Genomic DNA, 10,326 nt, shown 5'->3' on the forward strand with positions numbered 1-10,326 from the left:
TTCTCTCTTACCCGGTGATTCATTGTGAAGATTCTCAGGAGATCCGTGTCATATTTGTTCATTCTTGTCATCCTTACCGGTGAATTTAATTCAATATCCGTGTCATCATGTCCTTTTCATCCTTGATAATTCTTTCCTATATTGGAAATTCTTATGAGCCTATCTTGTTACTAATTCCTCTCTCTTTCTATCCGGAGTGTTAAAGATATTTCAAGTGTTCTGGTTTTCAATCCTCCAGTTATTTCAAGGTGCTAACCTCATTTAGTTTTCTTTTTACCGGTGCAATATCTCTCTTTCTAGCAATTTTTCTAACGGTGGTTTCTTTGAGTTGGCCCATAACCCACAGGTTTTTCCCAGGATCTGTTATAGCTCTTGTAATCTTCCACAGATCTTTAATTCTTTTCAACTATGACGTAAGTATGAATTTCATCAGTCATATTCTCTCTTCAAGATCTATTCGAATTAATTCTCAGATTTGGCTCAACCTTGCATTCTTATTTATTCCGGAGTGTCTCATTATTCTTAGTGGTGTTCTTCTCGTCATTTTCAACTTTGAAGACCGAAGGAGTGTTTCTTTCAAATCTTGGTTCATTATCTAGTAGATTCATCATTTCAGCTTTGTGCCATCATCTTATTTGTTGCCAATCATGAGTATCCCTTTCTTGCAATCCGGTGCATTTCTGAGTTGTTTTTATTTCTCGTTCCTCCAAAGGCCATCATTTGAGAAGACTTCTTCGTTCTCAGCTTTCAGCTTTCATCCTCAATTCTTCTCCATTGTTGTCTCTTCGTTCGTCTCTCAATTATCCGGTGCCTTGTTCAAGTTTTCTCTCAGGTGGCTCATGAACTCTTCATTCTCATGTATCTCCATTGATTCGTGGTGTTCCCATTCAATTGTGAATTCTTACCGGTGCTTCCTTCAATTTTGCTTCAAGTGGTGTTTTTCTCTCTGTTTCTCCAAGATTCATTTCTAGAGGAATAAGTTGTATGCTTAATCCGTTGTTTTTTCATCAATTTAACTTGATGAAGGATTAGCATAACATAATTCTTATTCTTGTTTCATCAAATGATTTCAATTCTTCTTCCGGAGTGGCTCTTGATATCAATTCCTTTTTATCAAGTGTTCTTATCTTTTCTTTTCTGGAGTTCCAAGTTCTTTTAACTATCTCTTTGGGAGGCTTCATCTAAATCTTGGCAAGGTCATAATCTTATTCTTGTCTACCTTCATATCGTTGCATCATTCATTTGTATACGGAGGTCCTTCATGGTGGTTCATCAAGGTTTCAATCCATTCTCAAGTGTTCTTCAAGATTCTTGTTGGAGAACCTCAAGTATCCTTTCTCTTGCATTTATATGTGCAATTGTTCTTCCTTTATCCTTTGAGGTGGTATTATAGCATTCTTGTTAGTGTAGGAGCCTCGAAGAGTTTTCCTTTCAAGAATGAGATATTTAAACCACCAATTCTATGATCATGAGATGTTTCAACCCATGATTTCTTCATTGAGCTATCTTGGTTTGGATTTCACCTAAAGCTTTTCCTATGGATTGTTCCTATCATGGTGCTTTTCGTTAATCCAAGTCCTCAATGTATCCTCTTGGTGTAAGAAATTGTTCATATCTTGTTCTCCCAAACAATACTTGTTTCTGTTAGTGGCTGGTTGTCACTTCATTAGTTTGAAAAGGTTTCCATAAGCCCACTATTGTCTTGTTCTTTTCGTTGTTGTTTTTTTCCAACAACTCCGTTCAATTCTCCTCGTAAGGATGCTTGCATAGTTCATTGGAGTTAGTAGTTGTCATTCTCTCTTCATTCTCTTCTTCCGTATGAGCTAGTTCATATTCTATTGTTTTGGAGGCATTGTGATGTTGCTCTTTTGGGTCTATTATGTTGTTCTACCAACATCATGGTGTTCCCTTGCTCTACTTAGTTGTTTGTTATGAATATTGTCTAATTCTCCTATCTGATCGAATTTTTTGTCCCATTTTCCTACCGAAGTGCTGCCGAAATGTTCCGTGAATTTTTGCTTCTTTCTCTTACCATCCCTCATCGCTTTGCAACCTTCAAGGATCATTGTTTTCACTCGTTTGTCAAAGAAGCGACTAAATTCTTACCTCTTGTTCTTTCTCATTCTCTCCCCCCTTTAATTCTTGGATCTCGGGGCGAGATCCTCTTGTAGTGTAGGAGAATTGTGACACCCCGATGCCGACGTTCGAGAAGATTCCCCTTTCCTTTCTGTTTCCGTCGTGTGGGTATTTTTATTTGTTGCATCATCATCGCATCATGCGCATCATCAGCATTGTCTCCCAACATATTCGTTGTTTGTACACAAATATCCATTTTTAATAAATATTCAGCATTGGCATCTCTGTTGCCGCCAGTTTTCAAAACTTGCATCCGTTGTTAGTTGCCGGTTCTCGTCGTTGTTCGTTCTGAGCCCGTTCACACACGCACGCGCCCGCGACATCGTTCGGACCCTGTTTTAAAAGTGTGCGTAAAACTTTCTCTGTTCGGGGTGAAACTTGGCATGCGGTCGTAATTATTGATAGCTAGGCCGCCTGTCGAATTTCGTCGCGATCGGAGTCCGTCTCGTACCAAAACGGTCGATTGTAGCGGCACCATATTTGGTCTATCGTCGGACGGTTGTCGGTGTTTTAAAAATCATTGCCGCGCCGCCCGTTTCCTTCTCGTCTTCTGTAAACCACTCTACACGGCCACTTACCCGTTCCCGCGTTCGGAATCATCCGAATCCAACCGCACGGTTGGATCCGAAACGGAATTCCGGTTAACCTAGCCCCCCCCCCCCATTTGTCTATATATAGACCCCTCCTATTTTTTAGGCAGCCAACCCCCACTCACCTTGAAATCCGTGCAAACCCTAGCCTCCCACCTGCTCTCTCTCTACCCCACCGGCCGCCGGGCCCGCCCGAGCCTGGGTCAGGCCCGCCCGAAACCCATCTGGGACCGAGCGCCGCCGCGCCTCCCTACCTCCCGGAGCGTACGCCACCGTGCAGGCTCCCTCGCCGCGCTGCATCCCGGGCCGCCAGGGCTCGCCGGCCACCGGGTCGTCCTGCCTTGGCCAGGACCCACCTCGCCGTCGCGCCTAGCTCCCGGGTCGGAGCTCTGCTTCCCATGGCTGAGACTCCTCGGCCTCGCGTCCAATAGTGGCTGGACCTCGCCGGTACCCTCGCCGTCGCCTCAAGGCCCCATCAACCAGATCTGGTCCGGGCCCCTCCTCCCCTTGCCTCCGCCGTGCGCCCTAGGCCGGCCGTCGCCCCTGCTCTGCCGCCCAGGCCCCGCCAGTAGCACCGCCGCCGGTCCCTCTACGGCCTCGTGTCGTGAGGAGGAAGAGTCATCGGTGGGCTGCCCCCAACCATCGCGCGGCCCACCAGCTCCTCGGCTCGGACCGGCCCAGCTCGGCAGCGCCGCACCGCCTCCAGATCCGGCCCATGGCCGTGGGTGAGCCTTCCCCGAGCCTAACCCTTGTCACGTGCATTTTTAATTAAGTAGCACCCATGCCACTGTAGGCCCAATTAGGTAGGTTCGGCCCAAAGTAATTTTAGGATTTAGTCCGAATTAAGTTCTCTTTCACGAATTAGACGCATATATAAACCCCCGTAACTTTTATTCCGTTAGTCGGATCGCGACATGTAGCATATGGTTTTGGCGTAGATTTTCGCGTAGAATTCGTTTTTGCAACACGCATAATTGTTTCACGTTGTTTAGCGTGCCTAACGCATAGGTTTACGTGCTGTCTAGATGGGATAGTGCCCGTATTTATTTTTCGTGCAAGTTCGGATTGATCCGATGCCGTAGTATAAAGCCCATGTTTTAGGAACCACTTTTCCATGTATTTTAGAGTAGGCGTTGGTATTTTTGCACGTAGGGATTTGCCGCTAGATTATTTTCCGTGCTTAGGACATTATCTCGCATATATGTGTGGTAATATTTTTGTTGTGCAACCCCACATATTTTATATGTTTTCGGGGTAGAAAAATCCATGGGATTTTTCTGTGCACTTAGTTTTAGCTTTTGAGCAAGTTAGTTCGCGCAATATTTTGCCATGTTGCCCTCTTGTCTTTTTCGTAGGATTTATTCTGTGCTTTGTTTGATTAAGTTGTCAACTAGAGAGTTGATCTTTGATGTTTAGTCTAGCCCCTGGTATTTTTAGTTGCAATAGAAATGCATGTTTAGGTGTGGTTTGTTTGCTCTCAAGTTGCTAGAAATAGTGCTGATTTGGAGGTGCTGAAATATTTCTAAGTCTGGGATCTGTTATATTTTGTTGATGTCTTGTCTTGCTTGTATCTTTTGATCTGTAGCTCTTTTGAGGTTGGTCCAATGGAATTAGTTGTAGCCCTTGTGTTTCTCTAGCATGCTGTGAATTTTCATGCCATTTGGAGTCCTGTAGCTATAGGTTTTGCTGCTGTCAATATGGCTTTAGATCGAAAACTGCACTTTCATGAGGTGTAATTTTCACTAAGTTTGAAATAGTGTGTGGGATGCCATTTTGTGTCTTCTTTCCCTAGTGATCCATGATGACATGCTAGTTGTTTGTAGTGGTGCTTCTTGCCCTCTTTCGTGTCATGCCTTGCTTGAGTTTACCGGAGTTGTGTAGCCCGTAGTTGTGGGGCGTAGAAAATGCTATGTGGCTGATTTTGGCAGATTGTAGTGATTTCTTGTTTTGCTCGTAGTTGTTGATTCGTAGCTCCGATTTGATCGTGTCCTATATGAAACTTGCTTAGGATATCGTTTAGTTTCTTATTCTCTTGCTGGTTGTATGTTTTGAAGTGCTCGTGACCGACGTTGCACACATATTGCATTCATGCCATCATATCTTGCAGTGCTTGTATCTTTTGATCCGTAGCTCCGTTGGAGATGATCTCTATGTGTAAATTGCTTGTAACGACGCGTAGAATCACGTGAACCTATTTGTTTTGCTGTTTAACAACCAATTAAATGTGTTAGTTCAGATCTGGACACAATTGTATATTAACATGTGAGGTCGTTTCGGAGATGCTATATGTCATTTCCGACCTTATTTAAAAATGCCTAGATAGGTAGTTTAATTGCGCTTCACCTCTTGCCATGTTTAACCACATTTAATATTGCCGTGTATCTATACGGGATAGAAATAACTAAATAAACGTGGAGTTTCGTCAATATGCAACTCGTTGCATATTGAACTTCACTTAATGTGTAGTGTTGTATGTGTGAATTGTCATGCCGTGCCTTGCATGTATTCAGCTGCTCATGCATCATTTGTGTTGTGCATCGTGTGGTGAATATCGTGTGTTGATGCTTGTTTACGGTTGCCCCGTCTCGATAGAGCTCCGCAAGCGTGTCAGATGTGAGGATCCGTTCGACTACATCGGTTCGTCTGCTTCACGGAGTCATTCTTCTTCCAAGCGGGATCTTAGGCAAGATGACCATTTCCCCAGATACCATTACTATCATTGCCATGCTAGTTTTATCGCTTCTATCGATTAAGTCTCGTTGCCTACCACATGTTAAATACCAGCCTCTCAACATTGCCATGTTAACCTTCAACCTATTCGACCTAGCAAACCACTGATTGGCTATGTTACTGCTTGCTTAACCTTGTGTTAGCGTTGCTAGTTGCAGGTGCAGTTGCTTCCTTGTGAAAGCATGGGTTCCTTGTCATATCACCATATCAAATGCTATTTAATTTAATGCACCTATATACTTGGTAAAAGGTGGAAGGCTCGGCCTTTCCAGCCTGGTGTTTTGTTCCACCTTTGCCCCCTTAGTTTCGGCTACCGGTGTTATGTTCCATAAATGAGCGCTCCTAACACGATTGGGGTTGTTATGGGGACCCCCTTGATAATTCGTTTTAGATTGAAGCTTGTCTGGCAAGCCCCAACATTGGTACTACATTTGCCTAATCACCTAATAAAATTGCATAGGGACTTTCCGGACCCCGAGGATAATTTAATCAACCCCCGGGCCAGTGCTCCTCTTGAGTGTTGGTCCAAAACAGAGCAGCTTATTAGCGCTACCTGTGGCAACTCGGCGTTTCGCGTGGTAACCATCGCTCATCCGTCGTGTCGTGAGAACGAGATACGCGGCTCCTATCGAGATCGTCGACACGTCGGGCGGCCTTGCTGGATTAGTTTTACCTTTGACGAGATATCTTGTGCATCGGGATTCCGGTGATGCTTTGGGTAATCTCAGAGTTGAGGTTTTCCACTAGGGAAACCGACGAGATCGCAAGCTTCGTGGTTGAGGATTTCTATGCAGCTTGTGGTAATTTGTGATGGACTAGTTGGAGCACCCCTGCAGGGTTAAATATTTTCGCAAAGCCGTGCCCGCGGTTATGTGGCAACGTGGAAACTTTGTTTAACACTGGTTCTAGACAACTTGAAGTTAACTTAATTAAAATATGCCAACTGTGTGCGTAACCGTGACTGTCTCTTTCGTGAGTTCCTTCTCCGATCGAGGACACGGTGGGGTTATGTCTGACGTAGGTAGGTGTTCAGGATCATTCATTTGATCATCAGTAGTTCACGTCCGCTATGCGTAGATCTTCCCCCTCTTATTTCTTGTACTCGTAAGTTTAGCCACCAAATATATGCTTAGCAGCTGCTGCAACCTCACCACTTAACCATACCTCACCCATTAAGCTTTGCTAGTCTTGATACCTTTGGAAATGAGATTGTTGAGTCCCATGTGGCTCACAGATTACTACAACACCAGTTGCAGGTACATGTAAAGGTTACTTGACGCGAGCGCGTTGATTGTTCATTTGGAGTTGTTCCTTCTTCTTCTTCTTCATCGATCTAGGATGGGTTCTAGGCCGGCAGCCTGGGATAGCAAGGATGGATGTCGTTCTTCTTTTCTCGTTTGTTTTCGTCCGTAGTGGGACCCTGCTCTTACTCTTGATGAATATGTACTGTACTGTTGTGACTCTGATGTAGCTTGTGGCGAGTGTAAGCCAATTCTATATATATATATATCTTCTTTTCAGTACATGTACTTGTAACGATATCCATTCTTGCGACACGACGAGATGCGCTTCTATCCCTGACGAGGCCTTCGTGCCAAATTGAGGATAGGGTCGCATCTTGAGCGTGACAAGAGTCTTTGGTTGCACTGCTTATGCTGATGTTGATAATGGAAAGTTGGAGCCTAGGGCTGTTAAGTGCATCTTTCTTGGTTATAAATCTGGTGTTAAAGGTTTTAAATTGTGGAATCCTGAAACACAAAAGATTGTTATTAGCAGGAACGTTATCTTCAATGAATCTGCTATGTTACATGATGTTGCATCTACTAATGTTCCAATTGAGAGTGAACAAGAACCTACTGTTCAGCAGCCTACTGTTCAGGTGGAGCATGCTATCGATTCAGGTGATACTTATGATAAGGAAAATGTTGATGCACATGATGAATCCATCTTTGATTGTGAACATTTCACTCCAAATCAGCCTATTGTTCCACCCGGTTGGAATCTCGCATGTGACAGAGTTAGGCGGGGTATTAATGCACCTGAAAGGTTAATTGAGGAGTGCAATATTGTTTCTTTTGCTTTATCTGTTGCAGAAGAAATTGAAGGTAATGCTGAGCCTTCTTCATATTCCGAGGCTATTATTTCTGGTGATAGTAATAATTGGATGACTGCTATGCATGATGAGATGGAATCACTTGAAAAGAATGGCACTTGGGATTTGGTAAGATTACCTAGAGAGAAGAAACCTATTCGTTGCAAGTGGGTTTTCAAAATAAAGGAAGGTGTTTCTCCTAATGATGAGACAAGATATAAAGCAAGGTTGGTTGCTAAAGGTTATAGCCAAATTCCAGGTATTGACTATAACGAAGTCTTTTCTCCTGTTGTGAAGCATAGCTCTATTCGCACTTTACTTAGTATTGTTGCCATGAATGATTTTGAGCTTGAACAATTGGATGTTAAAATTGCATTCTTACATGGAGAATTAGAAGAGGGTATTTATATGGAACAACCTGAAGCTTTTGTTATTCCTGGAAAATAAAAGCTTGTCTGTAAGTTAAAGAAATCTCTTTATGGATAGAAGGAATCCCCTCGACAGTGGTATAAGAGATTTGACACCTTTATGCTCTCTCAAGGTTTCAATCGGTCTAATTATGATAGCTGTGTTTATTTGAAAACTATCAATGGTTGAGCTATTTATTTGCTCCTTTATGTTGATGATATGTTAATTGCTGCAAAGAGTATGTTAGAGATTGACGAACTAAAGAAGCAATTGTGTAATGAATTTGAGATGAAGGATTTGGGTGCAGCAAAGAAAATACTTGGCATGGAAATATCCAGAGATAGACCAGCTGGAAAATTATATCTCAGTCAGAAGGGATATATTGATAAAGTTCTTTGTTGTTTTAATATGCATAATGCCAAGCCAGTAAGTACTGCGTTAGTTGCATAGTTCAAATTATAATCAGCCTTATGTCCTTAGTGAGATGCAAATATTGAGTACATGTCTAGAGTTCCCTTTTCGAGTGCAGTTGGTTCACTTATGTATGCCATGGTTTGTTCTCGTCCGGATTTATCTTATGCACTGAGTGTTGTTAGTAGATACATGGCTAATCCTGGAAAAGAGCATTGGATTGAAGTTCAGTGGATTTTCAGATACCTGCGAGGTACTTCTAATGCTTATTTACAGTATGAGAATACAGGAGATGGACTTGTTGGTTTTGTTGATTCTGATTTTGTTGGTGATTTGGATAAGAGAAGATCACTCGCGGGTTATGTTTTCACCATTGGTGGTTGTGCTGTGAGTTGGAGAGCAACTTTGAAGTCTATTGTGGCTTGTTCCACTACTAATGCCGAGTATATGGCTATTTCTGAGGCATACAAAGAAGCTATCTGGTTGAGAGGTTTGTACACTCAGCTTTGTGGAGATTCATCTTGCCCTACCATATTTTCTGACAGTCAAAGTGCTATATATCTTACAAAGAATCTAATGTATCACGAGAGAACAAAACACATTGATGTTAGATTTCACTATGTTCGAGATGTTGTTGCTAAAGGTGATTTGAAGGTATGCAAGATAAGTACTCATGATAATCCAGCTGATATGATGACAAAGCCAGTTCCTACCAATAAGTTTGAGCTCTGCTCAGGCTTAGTTGGTATTTCTCACTAGTCTTATGGACTTTGACGCACGAGGTGTTTATACTGATTTGGATGGAGTTATTCACTTTCTTCGACTACTCGAGGGAATTTGGCTCAAGGTGGAGATTGTTAAATTGTGATCCAAATTCTACCGTATTGGACTAGACGTAGTACAAACGGTGTGGGCCTTTGCGTTGCTACCGACGCGTACGGGTACAACTCGTTTACTTCTCCTCCAAGGACTCTCATGTATTGCCCCTCATATATACTCCATGTAGTCGCACCTAAAGATGGTCTGTCGTCTCGTGCATGTAATACTCCATCCTCATAGTGATTGCGCCTTCGTGCGTCCGTGGTTTTCTCTCGCAAGGGTTTCCACGTAAAAATTCGTGTCTCTTGTGTCTCGTTGATCTCGTTTTATCTAACAATCTCCTCGAAGCTCAGCAATAATATCTTGAGCAGCACTCGTCGAAAAACTGGACAAGATGATATCATCGACATAAATGAGCATACATAGTTACTCCCCCTTGCTCATGTACGAAGAGAGAAGTATCTGCCCGAAACGGACGAAAACCAAGGGCCAACAGTTTGGAGCTGAGACGAGAGAACCATGCTCGAGGGGATTGTTTGAGACCGAAGAGGGATTTATCCAACTTGCAGACATGTCGAGGAAGCGCTGGATCAACATAGCCCGGCGGTTGGCGCATATAGATGTCCTCTTTAAGAACGGCGTGAAGAAAGGCATTTTGTATGTCAAGCTGCCGAAGACACCACCCTTTGAAGATTGCTAGGGAAAGGACCAGGCGAATTATCGCGTGCTTGATGACAGGACTGAATGTCTCCCCATCATCAATACCAAGTTGTTGTTTAAATTCTTTGGCGACGAGACGTGCCTTGTACTGATCAACGCTGCCATCTGCGCGATATTTCAGCTTGAAGACCCACTTACAGTCAATCAGATTGCAATTTGTTGGTGGTTGCACGATGTGCCAAGTCTTGTTGGACATGAGGGCCTTGTATTCCTCGTTCATGGTGTTACGCCAACGTGGATCAGCGGCAGCTTCAACAAGATTGCGAGGCTCGGCAACCGCCAGGGAGGCACGACGTTGTCGACGCGCGACGCCGTAGGGAACCGTTCCATCGGTAGCAACCTTGGCACGCCATGTGTTGTCCTGTAGGCGGGTGGTGTACCGTGGTGGCGCCGCTGCTGGCGGAGACGAAGCCGCGTCCG

The sequence above is a fragment of the Hordeum vulgare genome, chromosome 2H (genome assembly GCF_904849725.1).
Source record: "Hordeum vulgare subsp. vulgare chromosome 2H, MorexV3_pseudomolecules_assembly, whole genome shotgun sequence".
NCBI lineage: Eukaryota > Viridiplantae > Streptophyta > Magnoliopsida > Poales > Poaceae > Hordeum > Hordeum vulgare.